This window comes from Lissotriton helveticus, chromosome 5_1 (genome assembly GCF_964261635.1).
Source record: "Lissotriton helveticus chromosome 5_1, aLisHel1.1, whole genome shotgun sequence".
Lineage (NCBI taxonomy): Eukaryota > Metazoa > Chordata > Amphibia > Caudata > Salamandridae > Lissotriton > Lissotriton helveticus.
In genome coordinates, this window is record NC_136065.1 from 332,858,297 (window position 1) to 332,885,569 (window position 27,273).

Below are 27,273 nucleotides of genomic sequence, written 5' to 3' on the forward strand. Positions count from 1 at the left end.
ATAGAAGAGTAGTGAATTAACAGTGGTGAAATGCGTGCTAGGCAATTTAAATTCAGGAATTCCTTAGTCAATAATGGCATGGCTTTTATCTTCCAAGTAAAATTTCACTCGTGTCCTAAATGACCTTGAGAAAGTGTTCTTGCATCTATGAGACACCTCCAGTAGGTACTTTATATTTACTCTGTTCCTTGTGACACACTGACGGTTTCGGATCCCCTGCGATGATAGCAGACCCTGGTAATTTAGGTTTAGTGGGTGTGTGTCGTTACCAAGAGCATCTTTCTATGTAAGAAGTTGTCTCTTAACTGCTTTTAGTTCACGTTCCCCAGATGGCCCTCCATAAGGGGCACAGTTAAACTAGCAAAACGCTGATAACATGCCCCTTGCGGTCTATTATTTGTTTTAAAAAAAAGCCATGTAGAAGAAGCGAAGGCATGTACTAAATAATACAATGGGATGTGACTCCTCAATCCCCTCAACCACGTACTCGGGCCACTACATGGTGCCATGAGGTAGCAGACACAGAAAGCTTCCAGGCAACTCTTCCCAACTGTTTATTATCAGAATGTTACGGTCCAGTCCCTAGTAAATATATTATAAAAGACAATGAAGCCCTTGATTGTATTTGAGATGACGTTGTATTGAAAAACCTTGAATCTCAAAATGCAGAACATAAGCTAGTTTAACAACATTTACACGCAGCTGCCTCCCCACCCCTCCTTAAGTTGATTTCACAAAGGAAATATTCAGTGCTGAATTCACCAGGCACGCACCACTCTAATAAAATGAGCACAAGAATGCCTGCTTACACCCAAGTACACTCCTTTAAGGCATTTTTGTGACGTATGACCTGTCAATTAACTGAGACGCATTCCATGTATAAAATGAAATCTTGAAAGAAAACATTATTTCCTTTTTGAGGGGTTCTTCTGTTCACCTTGTTCGGGTGCATGACAATGTGGCAAACAGTACATTACTCATATTAAATCTGTAAGCATGAAGCAGGGTGCTGTGATACCACATGACTGTCACCGGCGGGAAGAGGATTTTTTTTGCCAAAGATTGCATCATTCTACAAACAAATCATTGACCTGTTGGTCGCAGCACTAGAGCCGCTGGCTTTGATTTGTTATCTTTCTATCAGGAGCTTTGGAACTGTGCAGGGAATACCCAAACCCCTGCCTGGAGTTTAAGCGTAGCTCGTGAAACCCAACTGTGGAACATATGCTCGGCATCGATTGATTGCTTGCTTTTTAGGTCTCGCTAGAGCCAGCGCGTGCGTTGGTCTGGCGAGACATTTAGTGAGTGGGTTTTAACAGTGCCACCAGAGACTTTTGATGGCCACCAGCAAGCGGTTACATGCGCGCGCACGCAGACGCCAGCTTTCAGCGCCTGATCGCGATCAGGTTCACTGTCGCGCGCACACAACTCCCGCTCCTCCCCCCACCACCGATCGCCTCTCCTAGCCGCTCGCGCGGCCAATGCTTGTTTTTTTAACAGCAGCACACATGCCTAAATTTCAGCATGCGCCTTGTAACTCCGACCATGTTATTGTTTCCTTCCCCTGTTTCCAAGGGCGCTTTTAATGCAGCCGTAAATCTTTTCTCTACCAAGTGCATTGCGATGCACTTTCACGGCGGAACTCCTGGGCTTGTTTTAATTGATTTGCCATGCGGGCCACTTTCACTGCTATTGTTCTACACTGCCCGGCTTTCAATTAAAATGTAAGGAGCAGTAGAGGTGAACGCTGCACTTTAACACACAGCATGGCTGTGCACCTTTATATATGAACAGCGCCGCTTACATTTTAAATTTAAGGAGCTGAGCTCAGCACGCATGCCTTCATTTCAGCACGCGCCGTGTAACTCCGACCATGTTATTGTTTACTTTCCCTGTTCCAGAGGGCGCTTTTAATGCAGTCATAAATCTTTTCTCTACATGGGCACCGTTCTTCATTTTTTTTTTAGCACAACACCTGATACTCCTTCAAAATTTCCTGTTCTGCACATGGTGATAAAATATACAAAATGCCTGATAGGGAAAATGGCTGATAGGCATTCAAAGCGAATTTAGTTGACACTCGTTTAAATGTCCCTTTTGTGACTTATGCCAGCACCTGCGAAACCTGTACAAACAACACTTGCTAAATGAGTGTAGCACTGGCATCACAGAGAAGAGCATTTATTGATTTTAAACCCTGATCTCTCGGTGCGCCATAAACACTGACTGCTTCTGGCCCAAGCCTCTCAGTATTGACAGCTCATTGAGATTGGACTGGCTAGTTTCAAATATCTCTTGCAAATTACATCTGTATTACGTGCCTCTGAAAAAATAATGTTTCTGACAAAGAAAATAAGAAGGCGCAGAAAGTGAGCCTCCTCCGCCGCCCACTTATCGACTTTCTCTGCTGAACAATTCCCATGACTTCGATCACTGCTTGTGATCAACAATTGATTACCATGGAGAGGACATTTAATGCACTAACTCAGACAAAGAATACTGAACGTAGAAGTGTTTGGTAACTAATGTGTTCTTGCCATCCGATGGTCGGTAACCCTAACAACCGAAGCGTTTTGGCAGGTCACTTCCATGAGAATGCACAGAGTTCCTTATCAGTGGAACAATGGTAAGACACTTTATGGAAAAAAACATGCCCATCACTTAATTCAGCACGGCGAGACCACAAAGAACGGATGTTTGTTGAAGAACCTCGCCAACACTGCCTGCTCTTGCTTTCTCCACATTCCTCTGCTTGTTCCCACAGGCAAGATAGGGTCCCTGTTTACTGATCCATAAACAAATTGGGCCCTACCATACGAATACTAACTGGATTCAAAACGCCTGTGATCTCAAACTCAAGTCACCCAAACACAACATATTTCATTTAGTGCAACAGGGGTCCAGCATTAGGGGGACTTAGAGAACTTGCATTGGCATTGCCAATAGGTCTTACTTTTGGGACCTTATAAGTATTTAGTTATGCAGCACAATATCTTTGGTGCAACAACATCAATCATTGCATGGCTAAACGCTTATAAGGTACAACGTTTAGCCATGCAACAGCTGATATTGTTGCACCAAGTTTATTGTGCTGCAAAACTAAATACTTATAAGGTCCCAAAAGCGAGACCTATTGGCTATGTCAATGCTTGTTCAGTTAGTGCTTGGGATTTTGCAGCAACACTCGTGTATGTGGTGTTAAATCTATTTTACGGTTGTGTTAATATCCTGACAAAAAAACAGACCCAGAGAATGAAGTCGCCTTTAAAGCCAATTTAAAGGCGTTTCAGGATCTTTGAAGTAGTACACAGAGGATTTCAAGAGCTGTTCACTGGTCCTCTGATGAAGGTGATTCTAAATGTTCGACTAAGTGGGTAGTGTATTTACAGAAAGAGTTTGAGATGTTGAACTTCAGATTGTTGTAACAGTCTTTCATACTATGTAGTCTACATTCCAAGAACTATGTTATTAGAATACTGAATGCTTGGATTCTTTACCCTCTGCTACATTAATGATGTGCAAAAGCATAACCCACAAATCTTTACTTACTTGAATATATCAATTCTCACATAAAAAAACATAAATACAACCTTAATGAAAGATTGGCTAGAAGATAAATTCACAAGAATTTAAAAACAATCTACGAGCCAAGCATGTTTAATTTTAGTACATACTCTTGTCTTTCTGACACACTACCATGTTAGAGGATCCTCTCAACTGTATGTAGTGTTCCAGCTGTCTTCTTTTTAGTTCCCATCATTTTATTCACCTCACCTTTTATCTTGAATGTCATTCATACATATTTTAAAGTGTTATTAAACTTCTCCTTGACCACACATTTAAATAGCCTTCTTTGCAGTATTCCTTCAAAAAAATGTGTATCACAAAACAGTGGCTCTATGTCTCCTGGGTAATCTCGCCGATATAGAAAAACTTTCCATTCTTTATTGTTGCCTCATTTGTAAATGGTATTTGAATCACTTGGACTTCCAAATAATTTGCGTCACTTTGCTTTCTGGCTTGGTGTACTGACTGATACAACCACACGCATTCAGAGGCAAAATGCAGTCTCTTTGCTTCACCCTTGATATGATCAGTACTTTTGTTTTGATTTTCAAACAGCCCCTTTGTGTTCTTGAGGTTAGTTTATGTACTCTACTATTGACAACCACTCTAAATTTAACTTGGAGTCGCAAACCCTTCCTCTTCTAATTAAAAATTGATTTCTCCTGGTGAAAGAATGGGAAGAGGTTTATAGATACCAAATGTATGCTTGTAATTCGTCACCCAAAAGGGGTCCAAGTGACTATCATCAGTCATTCCCCTTCCTAAATCTCTATGGGCCTGATAATGAGTTTGGCGCAACTGCGCCAGCTCAACACCGGCTCCGCTGCGCGAAACCCACTCAAGGACCACTGAGTTGAACTTGTTACATGCGTTCAACTCCTGATACGGTTGGCAGTCCTTTGCCTTTCCCATGGCAATGCTTGGAAAACGGACACCGCAATGTTGTGCCCCCTGAATGTATCCCCATGGCAGGGGGAATGGGGGCCCTGTAAGGCCCCCTTTGTTCCTCCACTGCCAGCCTTTTCATGCCAGGGCTCCCACCATGAAATGCTGGCGGTGAACGATCTCGTAATATTCAGAGCGGGTCTGCGCCAGAATCCACTCAGCACATTGCGTTGTGGTGCAGTTGCGCCACTGCCAGGGAACGACTGTTCCCTGGCGCAGCCATCGGTCCACCACCGTTAAGACTTTAACATTCGTAATACATCTGACGGTGGACCGCCTGCTCTAGTCTGGTGGTTGCAAGACTCGTAATCAGGCCCTATACCTTTTACACACACCTACGCCAAAGGTGCATGGATCGAAAGCACTTGTTTAAGTTATTGTTGCTACAATTTAACTCTCTTTATGCAGTCCATTATCAACCTCTTCATGCCCTAGTAATGTATTATCTTATTAATAATAAAGCTATACTGTAATTTTGACATTATCAGAAATTGGCTAACATATGCTTACACTGCCAAAGAAACGATTGACACTCCATTGTCACTCACTGTAACTATGGGATAACCTTGTCCCTTAAAGTTTATTTCAGGAATTTTGTAATTTTACCAATGGTGACACTTTCCATTATTTTGACTTCAGACCTCTTATTTTTAATAAACAGTCCTTATAGCCATGCAGCTGGTGTGTGCCTTAAAATGTTCAGTTGCCCATGATATCTATGTAAAACATCTTCTATGAGATTTCAGTGAGATCCAGATGGTTCAGGACAGAACTCCTATTTTTTTTTTTTTTTTTTGCCATATCACCTTTTACATGCTAACACTCATGTTACCATCTCCACTTATATGTTCAACCTGGTGCTAGTGCTAAATCTTCTTGTCAGTATCTTTTCTTGGTGTTTTCATTTACAGTGTTGGACATCATGTCTCAAAGTAATACTGAACAAAGTGCCTCAATGGTTATGCCAACTCATACTTCTAACAAAAACCTAGCTTATTTGTGGTCACACTTTGGGTCTTTCCTGTGTTTTGTTTTTAAACCCCCCCCTCTTAGTTACTGGCTATCCCTTCCCCTCAAGTGCTTCTTTCTGATCCATCCAGAATGCAACTACTACATACTTCGTAATCTGATAGCAGCAGTTTTTTCATTACATGACAGTCATCATCTGGGCTCCTTGTGTTATTCTTTATTCAAGATTTAAATTCCATTCTGTTTTGTATATTCTCAAAGACATAATACGAGTTTTGAATCTTACTGAGTGCATTTCATCAAATTAGTTCTTAGTCATTTATGATTAGCTTACAATACACATCTCTTCATTCTAAATCAGTCAGTCAAAGTACACTTTATTCGATTTTTAAAAAATCATAAAAGGCACATACAATACATATACATTAAAATCAACAATTCATTTATGTACAAAATCAGTGCAGGTCATGCTTAGACTGTTCTGCATCGTATTTGTCACATAAAATTAAAAAACTGTTAAAACGATACCATGTTTACAATAAGGTGTTCAGTGGTACACGTTTGTTCCTAATTCTAAAAGCTACCGCTAGAAAACTGGCAACGCTAAAAGTAATGTAAATATTGCCCAACATCTGGAGGTAAATTAATGCGGGTCTGACTTGTATGAAGCCAGCCTCCCTCAAAACAGGTAACAGATGTTTTTTCCTAGCGGCACAATAAAACCCACTAAACATCATAAAATGCATGGTATCTTGTTTTGAAAAATTATCACACTCACAGGGAGGGGCATCTTCTGGATTAGCCCATGATGGGTAACAACCTAAGGAAAAGTGAATCAAGTTAAACCTGAATCTTGCTAATAAAAATCTATGAAGGGGTCTTGTAACAAATTTCAGGTATGGTTCCAAGGCGGGAGTAGTAATTAACATAGAGTGTGCTCTTACAGATGGTTTCATTATTTCCTTCTCCTCTCTGTTAAGACGCGCCCTCTCTAGAAAATGGGCCTTAATCCATTTTACATCTTCTCTCCTGATGTTAGATGGAGATAAAAAAAGGTCCGGTCTACCTAGAACAGAAAATGTGTTTTTTAAGTACTTCAGCCACGGTATTTTCATGGCATGGTCCAAAGAAATGACATCCTCCAGAATAAGATGGTTCAAAGTTAACTCTGAATTAAGCCATGTCTTTGCCCAGAATAAGAGGGGTGCCAGGTTCAACTTATCTGCGATGTAAGGCAAACCCACTTCCTCGTGGATAGAAAAGGTAGGGGTGGATTTGGGGACTGAGAGCAATAGTCTGATTATCCCATTTTCTACCCTTTGGATTTTATCATGGGTAGCGTAGCCCCACAAGGCGGCCCCATAGGTGGCAATGGGAATACACTTGGTATTATAGACCTTTAAAAGCGCTTCCATCGGCCTGGCCCCCAACCTTTTTGTAAAACCCAACAGTGCAGATGTCGAACCGGCCAAGGATAGACTCTTCGCCTTTATCTGGGGGGCCCAGGACCCCCTTTCGTCAAAAAGGACCCCCAGGTAAGGGAAGACCGGGACCCTGGAGACCACCTCGCCGTTGCATGTGAAGCTTTTGGATCTAAGCTTTCCTCTCTGTTTACCCACTATCATGGAATGGGATTTTTTGGCGTTTACTCTCAAGCCAAGATTTTCCATGAAGGAACCAAAACGATCCAATAATGTCTGTAGGCCAATACCTGTGCGTGCAATCAGTACAGCGTCGTCCGCGTATAGGAGGGCCGGGACCTGCAGTCCTCCCACACACGGGACGTCTACCACCCCTCCTCTAGATGTTTTCCCAACCCATTTATGTAAATGGTGAAAAGGAGGGGGGCCAGGATGCACCCTTGGCGGACCCCTTTCTCCGACCTAAAAGAGTCCGTACACCTCCCCTCATTTGTGACCCTTACCTTGGCAAATAGCTCCTGGTGCAAAGAGGCCATGAATGTGACCAAGGAAGGATCTATCCCCATCTCAAAAAGGATTGACCACAATTTGGACCTGTTTACCAAGTCGAAGGCCGAGGAGAGGTCCATGAAAGCCAGATAAAGAGATCCCTCCCCGGCCACCGCGTATTTGGCGATTAACAGGTGCAAATTCGAACATTGGTCCAGAGTACCTTGTTTCTCTCTGAACCCATACTGTATATTTGAAAGCCCCCCCTCAGACCTCCAAATTTCCACTAAGTTTAGACAATAAGACTCTGCCTAAGATTTTGATGGCAGAGTCAAGTAGGGAAATGGGTCTGTAACACCCCAGGTCCTCACGTTGTCCCTTTTTAAAAATTGGCAATATAATGGAGGTCACCCAAGTATTGGGGAACACGTTGTCATTTGCTGCCCTCAAAACTTTAGTTAATACCTTAGACCAAATTATCTGGGAGTGTCTGTATTAAGCATGGGCGGATTTTGCGGATTCGCAATCCGCGTATTTGCGTATTTGCGGATTGCGAAAATCCGCGAATTCTCGCGGATTCGCGTATTTTTTTGGGGGGTGTGTGTTCGCACGGGTTTCTGCAAGTTCGCGAGGGTTTTGTACAATTTCGCAAATTGCGAACTTACTTGTCGGGTCGCCAGTTTTGCGAACTTGTTGTTTCTACGTGCCCAGCCTGTTTGCAAGGCTTTCTTCATCACTGCCACCCTCTGTCACCACTGGCACTCTCGTTGGTCACCCATGCCACCCTCTGGCTCACCCATGTCACCCTCTGTGTCATCACAGCACCCTCTGGTTCACCAGTGTACATTATTGGGGCAAAGCAAAGCACTGCCATCCTCTGTCAACACTGGCACTGTGGTTCACCCATGCCACCCTCTGGCTGGTACACCCATGCCACTCTCGGTGTCATCACAGCACCCTCTGATTGACTAGTGAGTGTACATTATTGTGGCAAAGCCAAGCACACCTGCACTAAGTTTTGCAAACAACAACACCTGCCCTGCCCCAACTGACATTAATGAAGGCTGGCACCTGCTTGTCTGCTCCCTTTCCTTTTTGTTGCAATAACAGGATGCAATGGCATACTTGTAACTATTCTGTGACTGTCAGAGCAGGGTCACACAATAGTTGCAAGTAGGCAACCGGATTCTGGAGGGCCCCTTCAGGAAGCACTACAGGTAAAATGGTTACAAATGATGAGCTCGAACTTTTGCACCTGCTCGTTGGTTTTGCTTTTGCAAAACTCGTTTTTCGGTAATTTCGCCCTATTCGCGAGGCGTGGCGTCGTGCGAACTCGACCGTGGAAGCCGCAAACTCGTGCGAGTTACCCCACGGTTGAGTATGGGCGCCGCCATTTTGTTTGCGTGACGTATTTCCGTTTCCGCCCGCTATGTGTAATCTCGCGCAATGAGCGCATTGCGAATGCAAGTTCGCACGAGTTCGCGAGAGAAATCGCGTGCGAACTTACTTACGCGCACGTGATCGGGCCGCCATCTTGTTTTTCATTCATTCCTATGTGTCTGGGCATGGTGTTTCTATCCTCTGTATATCTCAGCCATCCTTTGCTTGTTTTAATATTTTTTTGATCTATTTAACTTATTTTCTATCCCTCTATTTTTCTAGGTCTATGTTTTTGTGTTTTAGGCTACTTTTGTTTACTTTTCAACTACTTTTTGAAACTTTTATTTCCTTCTTCCCTACTCTTATTCTTTTTCATTTTGTCTCCTTACTACTAACACCTGCCTAGAACATGGTGAAGACAGCTGTCAAGCTGCCCAAGACGGGCACCGCAGCCCGTGCCCGGCTCCCGTGTGGCCGCTTGAGGGCGGAAATGGTGGTGCCCCGGGAGATCTTCAGCCCTGAGGAGGTGGGCGCACTCGTTTTTTATGTGCAGCGCCGTCTCCCCAGGACCATCGCGGCAGGCGGCAGGATCGCTGCTGGTTACACCAACAGCCAGGAGCGACGGAAGCGGTGGGGGCAGGTGTGCCGGGCCCTTTTTAAGATCACGGGGGTCCAGCGCACCTACAATCAAGTAACCCACCGCTGGACCGATATCCTGGACCGAGAGCGCGACCTGCTAGACGTGCTGGGAGTGGAGGTCCCCGGGCTTGGTGAGTAGTAGTAGCAATTTTTTCATCACTCACTACTCTGTTTTTTCTCCTGCTCTGTGTGACTGTGTTATATTGCAAATGTTTGCTTTAACTTTTTTACAAAGAGCAATAATGCTGCTGATTACATTGATAACAGAGGTAAATTAATATTTCAAAATCTTCTGTGCATTTCAGGTGCACTGTTCTCCTTCTCTGTGGCGGTGCCACTGCTTATTTGTTTTCTATTTTGTGTTCATTTAATTGGGCTGAGTAATGTATGAGTGTATTTCACAGAACTGCGTAATGCTAGACACAAAGGGGCAGATTTACAAGCCCCTTGTGCCACGTTTACGCTGCCTTACCTGACGCACAGCGACGTAAACGTGGCGCATCCCTGCGAGTCATGTACAACGTGATGCATCTAAGGAGATGCGCCACGTTAAGGCCTGGGCCTGCGCCACAATGGGTGCGTTCCCACGCAGGGGGGGGGGGGGGGGGGGTGGCGGTCAGGCAGCTGTGCGCCTCGCAAAAGTGCCTGCGTGAAATCTACAAGATTTAACGCAGGCACTTCCGCGACGCTGCTACGTCAATTCTTTATGCCTGCTTGCTTGAAGCAGGTGTAAGGACTGATGCGGTATGTTGAGTATTGGGCAGCCCTGAGCATTGCTATAGTTGCATCGCGCCTGCGACGCGACTCTAGGGATGCGCCTCTCTTTCATCACGAGATGCGTCACGCATCTGCCTAACCTTGCGCCAGGGTTTGCCGCATTGTAATTGCGGCGCATCTGCCGTGACGCAAGGTTAGTTTTGCGTTACGCATTTGTTCTGGTGCACATCTGGAGGTGTCCAGCTCAGAACTCGTAAGTATGCCCCTAAGTGTCAGATTAGCAATTACCTGTGCATCCCTGCAAAGTGTGCGGCATGCCAGCACCACCCATGGTGCGCCGTATTTACAATGCGGCACACCATGGTCCCAAAACGTCACCGAAGCGTTACGCATCGGTGCCGTAAAGGCGGCTCATTGATGGAGTTGCGTTGCAACGATGGCGCAGCTCCAGCAATGCTGCGTCAAGCCGTAAGTCTGCTTCATGCAGGCGCAGGGTTTCAGTGACGCATCATTGTCCTAAATGACTGATTGAAATTTTATATATTCCCCCATAGCCACTTTTAGCATGCGTTCCTGCGCAGGAACGCCCTCCCTTACGCTGGAACGCTCCCTAATGGCGCAGGGCTTTAGAATGGGATGCATCTCCCATATGCGTAACGTTGTTAATATACGCCACACCATGGCGCCTTTCTTGTTGTGGCGCTGCGTCACAAAATTGACGCAAGAATGGAGCAAAAGAGCTGCAAGGGGCTTGTAAATCTGCCCCTAGAGTAGAGGCTCAGGTGCAGTCCTTCCTTTGTAGCCCTCATTTTGGATGAAATAGTTGGTTCTTGTTCTTTCTAAATGTTTGATTTGGTTGACAAGGACATCGGCAAGCAGCAATCATCAATGCTTTCTGTTCATTCTTTCATGTTGTACGTCAGGTCCGCCCAGGGGCAAGCGGACCGAAAAATCGGATGCAGTGCTCCAAAGGAGGAGGATGCAGGCCAGGGCGGCGAGTGCTCCTTTGCTGGCCCCAGTAAGTTTTCATTTAAATATAGAGGACCTATTGTTGTCCAAGCGTTCCTAATTTAATTGTTTCGAAATAGTGTTTAGATAGGAGCAAAATCAATAATCCTACTGTTGCAGGGACAATTCTCCACAAACCGAACTATGGACACCAAAGACCAGAGTAATAATATTTCAGAGTGGCGTGTTTGGCACACTGTATAAACCTGGTAGTGTCAGCGGCACAGACTCCTCCTTGCAAAAATTGCAAAACCTTTCGCTCAGTCACTCTAGTCTGGAGGACCAAAAACCACAGAGTCTATTCAAGTTTAAAAGCTTTATTAAAAGTTTAAGTAAACACATATATTAAAATAAAGTTAGTTGGAAATGGAAAAGTGCTTGGTGCTGAGTTGATGAGTAATGGAACACATTTCTTGTGGTCGAGCCGAGCTTTCACCTGGTTTGAAGTTGATGTTGCTCTTGTCCTTAGAAGTCCAGTTTCTGTCTGTTCAGAGAAAAATGGTGTGTGTTAAAATTAAGCAAGCATTCAACAATTGTGACAAAAAAGTGAAGCAAGACAACAGCCTTCCCTGGAAGGAGGGACATTTTTACTTTAGACTAGAGTAGACAGTCAATTAATTTTTCTGTTGTTTTCACATTTTTTCATTCATAGACCAAATACTAGTGAGTGGTGTAATCTAACATTCTTAAATCTACTTTGTAGGTGGAACATCTGGTGGCGGGGCCAGCTCGGATGTGGTGGTGATCATTGACTCTGAGTCCGAGGATCAATCTGGGGAGGAGGCGGCGCTAGAGGAGTCGGACCAAGAAGTACAGACTATGAGGAAGGAGACAGTGGCGGTGGCGAGTACAGGTAAGCTGGATCATGGTACTATCTGACTCTTAGATAGGATATGATGTGTATCCAGTGGTGGCCCAGTGACAAATTACAATATGGTAATTACAGCAGGCTGGGACCGACAGACAGATAGAGGCAGAGACAGAGAGAGAGGAAGACAGAAGGAGAGAGAGAGAGGGAGGGAGCCAGAGGGAGGGTGAGGGAGGGAGACAGAGAGAGAGAGACAGCGAGGTAGAGGGAGACACAGGGAGACCTAAAGAGGGAGACAGAGAGAGAGAGAGGGAGGGAAACCGACATATCGCCTGGGCTTCTGCCAGATCTCTTTCATATGAAAGAGCATCAAACCAAGGATACAAGTGAGTTGTGGGAAGGGAAATGGTGATTCAAGCGCCCCCCCTTGCCCCTCCCTGCGGATGCCCATGATACTGGCCTGAATAGTTTTGTACTGCGCTGGCTAGTTGCTAGTTGTACTGTGACACAACTTCCTGCTGAATTATTTTGTGTTAATCATATTCTTAAAGAGCATTGGTTACATATTATGTCTTTCTTTCTTCATATAGTTGGCAATACTAAAACCTCAAAACCGACGAGGAGTATGCTGGCTGTACTGGCCCGGCAACGGTGGCTGGAAGCAACTGTTGCCGAATATCGGCAGCTGGTGGAACTGGAGGGGGACGACACGCACTCCAGTGCATCAAATCTAACATCTACATCCTCCTCCGTGACCCCATGTTCTGCCGGTAAGCGCAGTGCTCCAGCGAACCGGAGCCGTGCTGGAAGACGCCACCGCCGAGCAGCAAAGGCTGTACCTCACAGTACTGTTAAGGCTCGCTTGCGCCGTGCACTCCGCAGAGTGTCCGACCTAGAGGCGGAGGTCCAAAAATGGAACGAGTATCAGAATGTGGTGGAGGGCCTCCGCTTAGATCACGCCACCCTCCAGGAGAAGTATGATGCCCTGGCCCTAAGGCATGATGCCCTGGAGGCCAAACTCAACACCTTGCATCCCTAGAGTGTCCCTTGCCCCTTTTTTAGAGACTTTTGGGGGGTGGGAATTGGGAGTTGGATTTTTTGGGGACTTTTGAAGGACTATTTATTTGTTGGGGTTAGGGAGGGTCTTGCGGGAGATTATTTTGTTAGGGATATAAATATACTTTTTCAAACTTTATCTGAGCATACCTGTTTTTTTACTACTTTTGAGCTTGGTGGGTGGTGGTTTTGCAGTAAGTTCATTTAACTGAACACTGTCATCGTGTTGGTTCACGTGCAATAGGCCAAATGTTTTCCAAAGTAAATGCCTGTCACAGAGTTTGTTAATTCAAGAGCCCTAGGACTTTACTACTAGTACCACTGTCACTCTCTCGCCTCTCCGAACAGTCCATTATACTACCTCCCATCCAAACGCTTATCTTACCTGTAATTTGTGTTTGAGAGCTGGCTCCACCTGGAATTCACAGAGTCCTAAAGCGTTCTGCAGCAGGGCCACAACTGGAGTTTCCCGGCGTGGATTTTCTGCAAAACAAAAGCAATCAACATTAGAAATGTGGCAGCGGTGCTCACACACCACAAAAACTTAGAAGCCCCACAGACAGCACCCCTAAGACAGGCAAGCGAGCAATAATAATGCCTAAACGTTCACGTGCAATAGGCCAAATGTTTTCCAAAGTAAATGCCTGTCACAGAGTTTGTTAATTCAAGAGCCCTAGGACTTTACTACTAGTACCACTGTCACTCTCTCGCCTCTCCGAACACTCCATTATACTACCTCCCATCCAAACGCTTATCTTACCTGTAATTTGTGTTTGAGAGCTGGCTCCACCTGGAATTCACAGAGTCCTAAAGCGTTCTGCAGCAGGGCCACAACTGGAGTTTCCCGGCGTGGATTTTCTGCAAAACAAAAGCAATCAACATTAGAAATGTGGCAGCGGTGCTCACACACCACAAAAACCTAGAAGCCCCACAGACAGCACCCCTAAGACAGGCAAGCGAGCAATAATAACGCCTAAACGTTCACGTGCAATAGGCCAAATGTTTTCCAAAGTAAATGCCTGTCACAGAGTTTGTTAATTCAAGAGCCCTAGGACTTTACTACTAGTACCACTGTCACTCTCTCGCCTCTCCGAACACTCCATTATACTACCTCCCATGCAAACGCTTATCTTACCTGTAATTTGTGTTTGAGGGCTGGCTCAAACTGGAATTCACAGAGTCCTAAAGCGTTCTGCAGCAGGGCCACAACTTGCCAATTTCATCCCTTAATAGACTTTGCCAGCAATGGCCCAGCCAAGACCCGTAAACCCAAGCGCAAACAAGTTTGACACCCCCAAACAGCCAAAAATGCAAATCGGGGAAAAAAAGTCACACTTAGCAAAATGTATTTAAATGAGGACTCACTACTTCCAGTTCCTCTTTAGGGGACTCAACGTAAGTTTCTTCATTGTGCAGAATCCAGGCATCAGCATTACGGGAAATGGATAGGATGAGTGGAGGAGGAGGATAGACGACCAGGACTGAGTTCTTGTCAACTAACTGTTGTGAACATGAGGAATGCTGCGGCATCAAAATCAAGACAGTTCTGCTGATGGGCTTGTTGTTGCTTGTGATGGGGTGATTACAGTTTTGTTGTGAATGTGATGAAGCACTTGCTAAACAAAGAAAGACAGACACACAGGAATAAAAGTGAATAAGGAGGACTAAATTTACAGTTAATGAGTCATTGACTCATTTTCAGAACTCGCTGTCAGGGAAGCAGAACTCGTCCTCATACTCTGCTAATTCATCACTCGGTTGTACTTCTGGTAACTGAGGAGAACTTTCCTCAGGTAGGTCGGTGTCCTCTTCTTCCTGCGTGCATTCTCATACTTTGTAATCTGGTGGTATGAAGTGCTGGTTCATCTTTATCACGGTGAGCCGCTTCACATTTGCGGGCAAGAGGCGGGACCTTTTGCAAGTCACAATGCCACCAGCAAAACTAAAAACACGTTCTGAAGACACGCTTGCGAGTGGGCAAGACAAGTAATTGATAGCCAGGTTGGTGAGCTCTCGCCATATTTTTCTTTTCCCATGCCAATACGCCAATGGGTCCTCAGTCATATTGACCGCTGTGGAGTCATCCAGATAGGCCTGCACCATTGAAAGAATGTCCTCCCGCATTCCTGTACTTTGCACTTCTGTGTCCTTTCTGGGACAAGGAAACCCTAGCTCACTTAGCCAATCCGCTTCAGACATATCGCCTGGGCCTGGTGCAGATGATACGGTTGCTGGTGTGGTTAACGGCTTAGTGGAAAAGTCACTCACTTCTGCCAGAGGCTCAGATGCAGAAGTGCTTTTTTGGGACGCCTGATGGCCTGCTGATTCACTAGTAGTACTGTCTTCTCGTACAGTTTCCTTCCGCTCTCTTTCAAAACGAATGGCTGACTGAGCCAGCCAACCTTTGTACTCTGTAACATCTGATGTTTCAAAAGGAATTATTACTTTGCCAAACAATGGCTTTTTGTAACGTGGATCCAGAATAGTAGCACAGATGTAGTGCTGTTGTTTCTTGATATTTACAAGCCGTTTATTGCTAACTAGGCGTTGTAATAATCTCTGCGCCAACTCATATGCTTCATTCTTTCCAGCATCTTTTAATTGTGAAGACACCACCTTGACTTGGTGCTCGAGCTTCAGCAACAATGGGATAGCTTTGCTCAAAGAACAGTCCTCCCTGCTGACGTCACGCGTGAAGACCTCAAAAGGACGAAGCATGTCTGTCAGGCTTTTAACTAGCTGCCATTGCTCCACCGCTAGCATCATTTCTGTCGTATCACCACCCAGGTTGTAGAAATACTCATTGAGTACTGGAAACAGCTCATGCAGACGCTCAAGCATGTAGAAGGTTGAGTTCCAACGTGTTGCCACCTCCTGGATAAGTGCTTTCACTGGCATACTACGTTCATTTTGCTTGCGCCTCAGCTCCTTCCGGGCCTTAAACGAATGGTTAAAATGTGTGCATATTCTTCTGCAGATGGTCAGTATTTTGTCGACTGCAAGTTCTTTTTTCAAGAACTTTTGCACAACAAGGTTCATACAGTGCGCCAAACACGGCACTCTGAAATAGAAACCGTCCTCCATGGCCCTAACTACATTGCTGCCATTATCAGTAGAAACATAACCAACCTTGCATTTTCTTGGGGGCAGCCATTGCGAGACCTTTTTGTTAAAGTCATCCAAAATGTTGGCTGCAGTATGACTTTTCTCCATGCCAAACATGGCTAATGTTGCATGTTTACGAGCACCCTTAAAAATCTCGACCAAGTCACCACCTGCATTTATCTGTTTTGTAACCCCTGAAAAAGAGACCCAGTGTGCAGTGATGCACATGTAATCAAGGGCTTGGCAACTGGTCCACATGTCGGTTGTCAGGTGTATAGTGTGAACAGCACTCTTCTGCAAAGCAGCCCCAACCAACTCAAGCACCTCTTTATATAGTGCTGGAACAGCAACCCTGGCAAAATAGAACCGGCTAGGAACCTTCCATTTAGGGGCCAGTGTTGCCACGAGTTCAAGGAAACCCACACCTTCGACAAACGAAAAAGGGAGAAGGTCCACCGCTAGCATTTTAGCCAGCTTAGTGTTATACAGGCGTACATTTGGGTGGTTGCGTTGAAATTGCACATCTGAGGAGAACATGGCTGAAATGGTGTGCTGGACAAATTTACTGGATGATGCTGATGCCTTCTTCGACCCACTTCTGATCAGTGTTGACATTTTCCGCATTGGTGTGTCTCCCAGACTCTCAGTGTGCCTCCTATGTGTTCCGGAGGGTGTGGTGCTGCCAGGGGTACTGGGTGCAACCGGACACATGTCTGACGCTTCTACCTCCCCGTCATCTTCAGATGAAACACCTAGTATGGGTATATTTTGGCCACTTGCCCTTTGGGATTGCTTTCCCTTGATGTTTGCTAGGTGCGCAAACCATTCGACAGCGTGCCTTCTTTCAAGATGACCTATCTGGCCTCCGGTTCCATAGTTGGTACCAGTCTTACCACGGCTAACGCTAGTCTTACAAATGCAACAAACGGCTATGTTATCATACTTTGCATGGACACTAAAAAAAGTTCCAAACTGGGGACTTGAAACCTCTGGTTTTGGCGCACGAGATGATACTGCCAATGCCAGATGAAGCAGTGGTGGATGAGCCTTGCAGACATCTACTGGGTTGTGCAATTATTTCAGCAACCCTACTTGAGGGAGTCGAGCTGGATGGAGTCCCCCTCTGGGGAGAAAATATGGGAGCTGTAGGTTTTGTTGAACTTGTTGTACTACTTGACTGCATTGGTGGTGCTACCAGTGGCACGTCGCCAGGGTCACGCTCAGCCTGACGTCGGGATAGGGTATAAATGTCTGTCTGCTGCATGGCCGGTGTGGCTGGAATGACGTGTGTGATGACTAGGTCATTGCTGTCATCCTGTTCATCAACATCAGAATGAACCACTTCATCAAGTCCGACGTTCGGATCCATAAGTATGAGCTTTCCGGGGCCCTTCCTTTTAAAATTTGATACCTTTCGCAGCTCATGGTGTGCCTCCCTCTCAGACGTCGCAGATGGTTGCCAATCTAGATCCAGATCATCATCTGATGGAGCGGGGCTTGAAGAGGAACTTCTACACACACTCCTTGATCTTTTCTTTCGTGTGGAGCTGGGAGAAAATGAATCATCAGGAGGAGTGCCTTCGTCTTCCTGACATGATACCCCGGCTCCAAAGTCAATTTCCTCCTGTGCCCCTACTTCTGGAAGAACAACCATTGTGGGCACTTGCACCGCTCCATGCGCCGCTACATGGGCCTCTTCACTGATCGCTACTTGCAACTCTCCATGGACCTCTCCTTCTCGGCCTTCTCCTTCTCGGCCTTCTCCTTCTCGGCCTTCTCCTTCTCGGCCAGCTCCTTCTCGGCCTTCTCCTTCTCGCCCAGCTCCTTCTGGGACAGCTCCTTCTGGGACAGCTCCTTCTCGAACAGCTCCTTCTCGAACAGCTCCTTCTCGGACAGCTCCTTGCGCATGTACTTGTGCTTGTACTAGTAACCCATACAGTTGTTGTTGCGGCTTTGGTTGTTGAATAGTACTTGTGAGATGAGTTACAACCTGTGTTGATGGTGTGCTGCTACTTTCTTGCGATGAGCCAACATCACTGGTCGTTGGTGATGTAACCACTAAACAGGCTACCTGTCCAGCACTCATGGTGGGCCTTTGTTTTCCCCACAAAAATTTAGTGGTGGTGCCACCAGTCTCCTTGGTAAGTGGTGCCACTTGCTTCTTCTTCTCCTTAGTAGAGACATCTTTCTTGCTAGAGGACCTACGGGCACCTCTTTTTGGAGCCATCTTCTTCAGATGGCGGAACAACAGGCCGCAGCAGGACTTCTTCCTGGCACTGATGCTCAACGATGATGCGGATTTATTGACTTTATGCACCTACAAGCAAACGAAGACAGAGGAACATCAGTAAATATATGTTGCATATGTAGCACTTCAATAAATAGTTTGCAAGTAGGCATTTATGAATACACTTGTGCACACCACACAATGGAAATTTCAAAATTAAGAATTGCTACATTTTTGGAAAACAGGAATTTAACATTGATCCAAGAGAGCACACACATAGAGGGTTATAGTTTCATGTACCACTGACTCCCCCTGGGCACAATGGGTGAAAGCAAGGCAAAATGGGTGCAGGCCTATGGCACAAAGCTCACTGCCTGCCTTCAAAATGGCCGCTTGACCCCCATCCACATGGCCAGGACCATGCCTCAAAATGGCCACCACCAACATAGCCAGCCCCCAACCCCTACTCCAAAAAGTCAAAAAACACAACACAAATCAAATCACCACAATCCAATGCCATCCATGAAGTTTCAGAAGGCTTATGCTGCCTGCTGGTGGTTTTCTGGTGCAAAATTGCAATTTTTACAATTTCGCGAGTGCGAGATTGTTGCTTCACGGCGCGAACGTGCCGAAAAACCAGCAAAATCCGCGAACAGACCGATTCTGGGCCCCCTGGCCATAATGGATGATATCAGAGCACACTGGGTGCAGGCCTATGGCACAAAGCACACAAACTGGCTTAAAAATGGCCCATAGACCCCCACCCACACGGGACCAGGTTATAAAATGGCCCCCACCCACATAACAAGCCCCCAACACCACCCCAAAAAGTCGTAAAACACACAAAAATCACCACAATCCAATGCCATCCATGCCCTGGCCAGAATCATGTTAAAAATAAATTTCAACAAAACAGTTGTATCATGCATGCACCCATAACTAAGCCTGGTGGTTTTCAATTCATGTGCAGAATTGTAATTTTTACAATTTCGCGAGTGCGAGATTGTTGCTGCGCGGGACGCGAGCAGTGCGAACACAAGCAAAAAAATCCTCAGCTCGCGAACTTGCAGATTTTCCCCCCCAAAAAGTCGAAAAACAAGCAACACACACAAAAATCACCACAAACAAACAACATCAACTTACTTCCTTGTGAAATAAAATTTCAAATCCAAAAGTAATCCAAAAGGCCTCAAATCCAAATATCCAGCAGCATCCACAAAAAGTAATCCTTCCCAGTCAAGATCGAAATCAAAGTGGCCAGGAAATGGACTAAGCAATGGGAGGAGCTTGCTGGACAGGAACAGGAAGTTGGAGACTGGGGCACTTCCTTCACCCCACCCCTATGGGAGGAGCTTGCTGGACAGGAACAGGAAGTTGGAGACTGGGCCACTTCCTTCACCCCTCCCCAATTGTAATTTTTGTACTTTCACGAGTGCGAGATTGTTGCTGCCCGCGCCGCGGACCGCGAGCAGTGCGAACACAAGCAAAAAATCCGCTTCGCACGGATTTGCGTATTTTCGCCACATCCGCGAGAGTTCGCGGATTGCGGATTTGCCGAAAATCCGCGAGCGGAACGGATTTTGCGCCCACGCTTAGTCTGTATACGTCTGCGGGTACACCATCGGGGCCCGGGGCCTTGTTTTTTGATGTCTCCAGAATGGCCTTCAACACCTCCTCCTCAGAAAAATCTACCGGGGGGGACACCCGAGCTACCCTTGGGCCGCACGGGGCTGGGCTATTCTTGTCACCATAGACGTCTTTGAAATGGAGAACCCACTTCTCATCCGGAATAACGCAGTCAGTGGCTGCGTTATCTGCCCCGACAAAAAAAGGATGGTTTATAATCTCCCAAAATTTCTTGCTGTCCCGCAAGACGTCGATAGAGAGAAGTTTGTCCCACGCTTCACTTTTGATTTCATCTTTTCTCCCCTTTAAGGTCAATTTATATTCCCTCCTCAAGTTGGTAATTAGAACCTTATCCCTCGGTATGACTTTTAACGCGCGCTTCAGGCGACTGTGTATTCGTGAGCAGTCAAAGTCAAACCACTTAGATGTCCTAGGCAGTCTCTGGGTGGGCTTAACTATCAGGTCCCTCGATATTTGGGCACATATAGATTCAAAGGCCTGAGTGATTGTATGGTTGAAGGCCTCTTGATTTAAACATGTCTCTATGTCTCCCTCGATTTTAGGCAAAAGGGTTGCCATGAAATCATCTGGGACCACCTTGCCCCACTTGAGCCGCCTACCCTGATCAGTAGGCAAAAGTGCCGCCTGCGCGTGGGGGCGGCCCAAACGCTCACGTTTAAGTCTCCCCAACACAACGCTAGTAACACAGGATTGTGGTCACTATAGGATGAGGGAATGGTCCTATAGATTTTCGCCTTGGTGTTTAGCCCAGGGGTGGTGAATATATAATCAATTATAGATCCTTGAGCCGTACCTTTTATAGGTGGGGACTCTATCCCCCCCGCCTGTTAAAAGATTCATAAAGGTCAAAACTAGCCAACAGTACTTCCAGCGCTTCACCTGATTTTGTGTGTTCGAAGTGGGGAATAGACGCCCCTAAAGGGCCCACCTATTCACCTATATAGCAGGGAAGGTTACATAAATGGATGTTAAAATCGCCCAACACGATGAGCTCAAAAGCAGTGTGCTTATTAAGACTGAAATTATATAAAATTTCTCTAGGGGTGCAATGTGATCAGTGTCCATTGCCCTCTCCCAGGAATTGTAAAAATGTAATTAGTAGAATTGAACAAGTCGGTGAAACAGTCCATTCCACAATTAAAAGATTAGGGGAGCCTGACTCTAGTTGCTTAAATGACCCCGCAAGATGTTGAGAAAAGAGAAAAATAAGACCCCCCTTAGCTCTCCCCGCAGGGCTGGGTGTCGCTGGTACGAAAAAGCTAGCAAAACCATCTAGCCAAGTGTTTGCTAAAGTTTCCCTGGATTCTTGGATGGCTATCACATCAAAGGTAGAGATAAAATTGATCCATAAAGGATCTTCCCTTTTGGCTCTCAAGCCTGCAACGTTCCAACTAATGAATTTGCATGTGGCTTTGTCCTCCTCCTGCAAAGTCCCAGTTATGGAGGCGGATGATGTGATAGTGAATGTACTAGGGACTTGTCCCCGCTCAAACTCACAGTTGAGTGAGGATTGATCATCAGAAAAGCTGCCAACAGTGGGTTGGATAATTTGTTCTGGTATCAGGGCTTGCAATGGAGGACTAGGAGTTTCATTGACGTCCTGGTTTATATTTACGGATCACTTGTTGTTGGGGGATCCCACTTGTCAATCGCAATCATCAAAATTTGAGAAAGCGTCAAACCTATTTGCGACCTCCAACGGAGTGAAGGTAGCAGGTGATCCATCCTCCCATTTCCTTCAAAGTGATCAAACCCCTTATTTCCATTTATGTGGCGCCTGCGAGGAACAGTTGCCCACCTAGATGCATTTTCAGCAATCATGGGATCAGGTACCTGCATCATAAACCGGTTGTTATATGGTATAGTTGGTTTGATCTGCGGGTACGCCGATGCCCCGGGGTGGAATACAGGGTTCACAAGAGATCTCGGGTAAAAGTAAGTCAGATCACAGGGAACAATGGAATTACCGATGCTCCCAGGGATCCATTCTAAAATAAATCTTACAGCCCCAGGATCTCTAAAATTAATGATAATTACATCCCCCTTTATATTTTTCACTCTGTTTCCCAGCCAGGAAAGTCGACGAACATGCAAAATGTCTCCATTAACATTAGGGGGCAGTGGTCGGTTTTGGTTAAGCCAATATATGGTTTTATTTTTCAGCTGGAAAAACCCCTCCCTCTTACCGACCTCTAATGTCGGAACCCCCGTCAGGACAACCACAAAAAGGGCCGCTTCAGGGGGTAATTCGGCCTGGCGCCCCCTGCACTTCTCTGTCCTAGCTGTACTAGTTGTTCCTCTCTCCTCTCGCTTATTTCCCAAGAGAGATTTATTCCCTTCCTTCGGGACTTCACTAACTGTACAAGATGATAACTGTTGGACCGGTTTAGGGGGTATTGCTCTCTGTTTTTTTATGTTTGTAGGCTTGCTAGTTTTATTTGTACCCGTCTCAACAGCAAGAGTGGGAGATGGCAGTACTGCTACAGGGGGTAGGACTGACTTCACAGGATACTTAGATGGTGCAGCATGTTTGTTAACGGCCAATTCTAAGACTCCCAGCCTTTCTTATACCTTCTTCAACCTCTCTATTATGGGTAAAGCAAAGGACCTAATTAGATGTTCAAAACCTTCAAGAGGAACGGCCGGCACTGTTATCTTAGTCAGGGGGTTCAGGGGGGTAGCCGAGCCAGAGGGAGTTGGTACAGTTTGTGTAGGGGATTTTAAAATTAATGCAGAGTGCATAGGGGCCGTTGAAGTTTGGACATTTGGAACAGAGGCCTTCAGTGTAGATGTAGGTATTGTATTCACCTTAGTGGTTTTACCGAAGTCCGAGTGGTGAATCCTGCTTCTAAGCGGCTCCCCTCCCCTTTTCCTTCTCTTTTTAGGTGGCGGGCCATAAGCTTTGGGCATGGCTGGTTTCCTAGCCTTCTTATTCCTAACGGGCTCCAGTAAAGGCACAGGCTGCTCAACTCTCGCATCTGTGCATGCAATGGAATCGCCAGGAAGGGGTACAGTAATCATAAATAAACTATTGGGAAGACCAAGTGAGGGGGACGTATCGCGTAAAAGTATAGGAACGTTGTCAGTAGAAAGAATGTCCTCGTTCTCTGTGTGGGTAGTAGCGCCAGCTGGTGTAATACAGGGCAAAGCATCCAAGAGAGGTCTACTTTTCAGGCACTCAATAGAGCGACACCGCTCCGCTCTGCGTTCGGCCAAAGCACTCTCCTTGTCAAGGTCAATGACAGTCTTGAAGAAATAGTTTTCCAAGGTACCCTTGGTATTCCCAACAATGCCTCCAGAAATAGATTTGTCTTGTGTCTCAGCCATGCTGAGGAGATAAACAAGTGTAAGAAGGTATAAACTTACTCAACACGTTAGGGTATAGGCCCAGCTCAGCCTCGTCGTGCCTCTGAGGGCTCAGAGGGCCCGCCCTTTGCCCAGGCTTCGCCCGGCGCTCCCGCGACGCGGGGGGTGACGTTGCTTTTATGGCGCCTCCTGGTGCGTAATCCCCCTTATCTACTAAACAAAAAAGATGCCAGACAGATTTTATTTTTTCATTTTATGTTCCCACTCAGTCAAAATGTACTGGAGGGTAATCTATTTTATTTTAGTTTTTTTGATTTTTTGAAAAAGCATTCATCACATTAAAAATATATGTCATCAGAAAGGAACAGCGGTGGATACATAGGTTATCCTCAGATAAGCAGGGACTCAACGAGGATATCCCATGGAGCAGCCTATGACTTCATTGATGCAATACCACTCCTCTATGTCCTAGGTATGGTGGATTCATATTCCCATGCCCTCCTGTATGCATCCTACCTCCTTTTTAGACTTTACCAACGTCTAGTCTGGAACCAGCTCCAATAGTCTGATTGACCACTGTAAGAACAGTGTGCAATTCACAATGAAGGGACACTCGCTGACCATGCTTCTGTAAATATTGCTTAATATACGATGAGTTCCATTGGGTTATATACACGAATGCATATTAATCCATCATTGTCTATAAACTCAATGGGTTTGTTTCCCCTCTCCAAGATGGCGCTCATGCTAACGTCGGTCTTCACACGATATACCAGGCGCTTTGGCAACGTCCAATATAATGGGTTCTGACCACAACTCTAGTTGTCTTTTACACTGTTGACTCTCCTTGCTTACAGTGTAATTGTACTAACACCCTTTATTTTGATGCACCCCTGGTTGGTTAATCGTTGATACACCTGGACTGCACCTTCTAAGATGGCGACCACGCTAGCACCACTAATCACGTGATACACCAGACGCGCTGGTGACGCCTCAAACTTCCGATATAACCATTCGAGTACCGGGAACCCGTTACTATCCGGACACTGGTAGCGATGGGTAGGCGTACTAGCTCTGACCAAGGCTTCGAGAAGTAAGTGAGCGGCGCGTGCGTTTTACCGTCTGCTGGGAGCGCAGCGAGATTGTTTCGCTCGCCCCGACACCAGGATACTTGTGTGCTTGCCCGGCGTTGCTGAAGTTAGTGCTGGCGTTTCCTTACCGATAACGCACGAGCACGACTGCCTCTGAATCCCCAATCTAGCTATAGAAGGGAACGGGCGACATTACAACCAACACACGGTTGTGTCTTTCACACTATCGGTGACCCTGGCATATGCATACAGAACTAAGTGTGTGAATGCTGCACTTTGGACGTTTTTACCTATATCCTGTAACCATAGCTAACATTTAATAGAACATGGCTAAAACAACACTGAGGCCTCCGCATAAATTAGAGAATGCATTGACCAAACAAGCTGCATATTATCGAATGGAAGAATGAATGTATAAGAGTGTCCCTACAATGGCATGTCTAATACTATTAGCGTGAAACATTAAGCACAAAAGAAACACCATCTCCAATTCTAGAACCATGAGTTGTTTTGGCGTTTGGGGACCCCTGACAAAACTGGAATTACGTGCCTTTGTCTCCCTTATAGCCATTAAACCCCTATTGGCTCTCCCCCTTGAAGTCACACCTACCGGGTACTGTTGACACCTGTACTCCTTGACCTGTAGGTGAGTAACTAAGTAACCCATAGTGGTTTTACGAAGTAGACACCATGAAGAAACTGCTGCTATCATGTTTTAATTTGATTTTTAAGCTTATTTTAATTTGAATTATGATAGAGGTGACATGTGGTATACGTGAATTAAGTTGATACTAAACGGTCACTGCTCACAGAATGTCACAGCCACAGAGTCACTTCTCTTCACACAACCACAGTGTGTTCACGGTCAAGAATGGGAAATTGTTGTCTGTGTATTTTGATAACTCTCTCTTTTGTCTCCTCTAGGCAAGAGCAGTCTTAACCAGGTAGTACAACAGAAAATATAATGTTTATAGGTTGACACTTTATTAGGTCTTCCCTTGTGATAGATGTATAATTATATTAGGTCCTGAAGAATCGCAGCATAATTGCAAAAGCGAGAAACATGTCGACCTCACAGAACGCTTTGTAGTCCTAGATCGTGATACGGAACCTAACTTCTGGCGATCATAGGCTACCCACTGGTTTTAACTTATAGTATGGGAACCACCAGAATAAACTGATCTCCGGTATCCCGTGCTATATTTTAACGCACCCACCTACACTATCCACCCCTCACCTGGCCCCTCACTTGCACTTCACCCACAGGCTGTTGGAAAAAAGATCTCCGACAAAGAGCCCCTCCTAGAGGTGAGCCCGTTGGACATTGCACCGCCTGTCCAACGAGGAGCAACGGCCGATGATGAAGCATGACACTTGCAAGAGTGTGTGAGGCCATTCATTCCAACTAATGGGATGCCCAGGGTAGCCCTCCACTGAGCACTACCCTCCTATTAACCTTCTTCCCTCCTTGACCATATAACTCTTCACCAAGGAACAACTGAGTCCCCTTTTTGTCAGTCATTGTTACTTGGCGCTCTGACTCAGGTTGGACCTTCCATTCTACTTTTCTGGAATGGTAATTTGAGCCTTAGGATCAACATTTGATCCAATTCCTTTACCCCTCCTTTGCTACACATCAGAAATAGTCATCAAACAGTGAAAAAATTACATAAGAAATTACATAGAAACAACAGATGTGCAATTCTGTGCAATAGTAAACTGTACAAGTGCTCAAAAGAAATATGTGTAAGTTGATACAGACAACACGAAACAATACACAATCATATAACTAATGATACATTCTCATTAGGAACCAGTCCTTTCTGTTGGATAAGAAAGACAAGCGGGCCTCAAATTACAGGTGAAAAAACTGCCTGTCTTACTAGAGCCTAGAATTAAGAAATCTAATTGGGGGGTTGCACCACTGGGGAACACACACTGTGGATTTGAACAGCCCTAGTGGCACCCTTATTATTTTTCCAGGCTCTGTGTCAACGCGTTTCGAACCACCACGTTAGTATGGGTTCTCCTCAGGACATGGACTGGACAGATGCCAAAACTGAAAATAATAATAAAACAAGGTGGTGTAAATGTTGTGACCGATAGTGAAACTCGGTTACATATAACAGACTCGAGACTCAAACATCAAAGAGTATTAGAGGGGTACCTGAAAGTGACCAGATAAGTCACTGGTATATAGTTGAAATGTCGCTCGGGTAGATGTAGCTCAATTGGAGGTTGCAGTATAATTGGGGGTCTCTCGTGTGGCGTATTTCTATAACCAGACACAGGTAAGTATCAGAGAGTTCTCTTAACACACGATAAACTTGGTGTGAAAAATGTACACGGAAGCCTACCTCAATATAATGGCGTGTAGACCGCGGAGAAAGATCATGCGCGGTCTCCTGACATAAGGCGGGACCAGACTGAGCTGGAGCCGACCCGAAGGAGAGAAGGTTATACTCGTTATAACTGTAAGTCAGGAATTACACGCGAGGCATACGGTGTAATGTACTATATGCTAAAAGTGGCTGAAACACTCACTGGCACGGTGGCGGCCAGCACCCGAACCCAGGCGTCTCTCAGTTGGTGTCTGCTAGGAATTATTTCACCAATCTTAGTAAACCTGCACGAATGAAAGGCCAGGGTTTAAAACATGTACCATCGTGGTTCTAGCAAGGGCGTTTCACGTATAGAGAGGCAGATAGCACTTACCAAGAAATGACGAGCAGTCAAAACGATCTGTTCGTTGCACTCAGTAGCGGCGTTCAGCTTGGAAAAGTCGCGCGCAATGAGTTGAGAGTTAAAGGGACCGCGCTGGGTCACATGGGTGTCCGAGGCTGCTGGGACATGTAGTCCACAGTGTCGTGCGATTCAACCACAGTGTTGGACACGGCG

General features: G+C 45.7%; 1 protein-coding gene across 1 annotated transcript in view; it reads left to right on the forward strand.

The window, feature by feature from the left end:
* ATAD3A (ATPase family AAA domain containing 3A) overlaps positions 1–27,273 on the forward strand; it is a 446,196-nt gene that overhangs the window by 1,234 nt on the left and 417,689 nt on the right. The gene's annotated exons all lie outside the window — the stretch shown is intronic.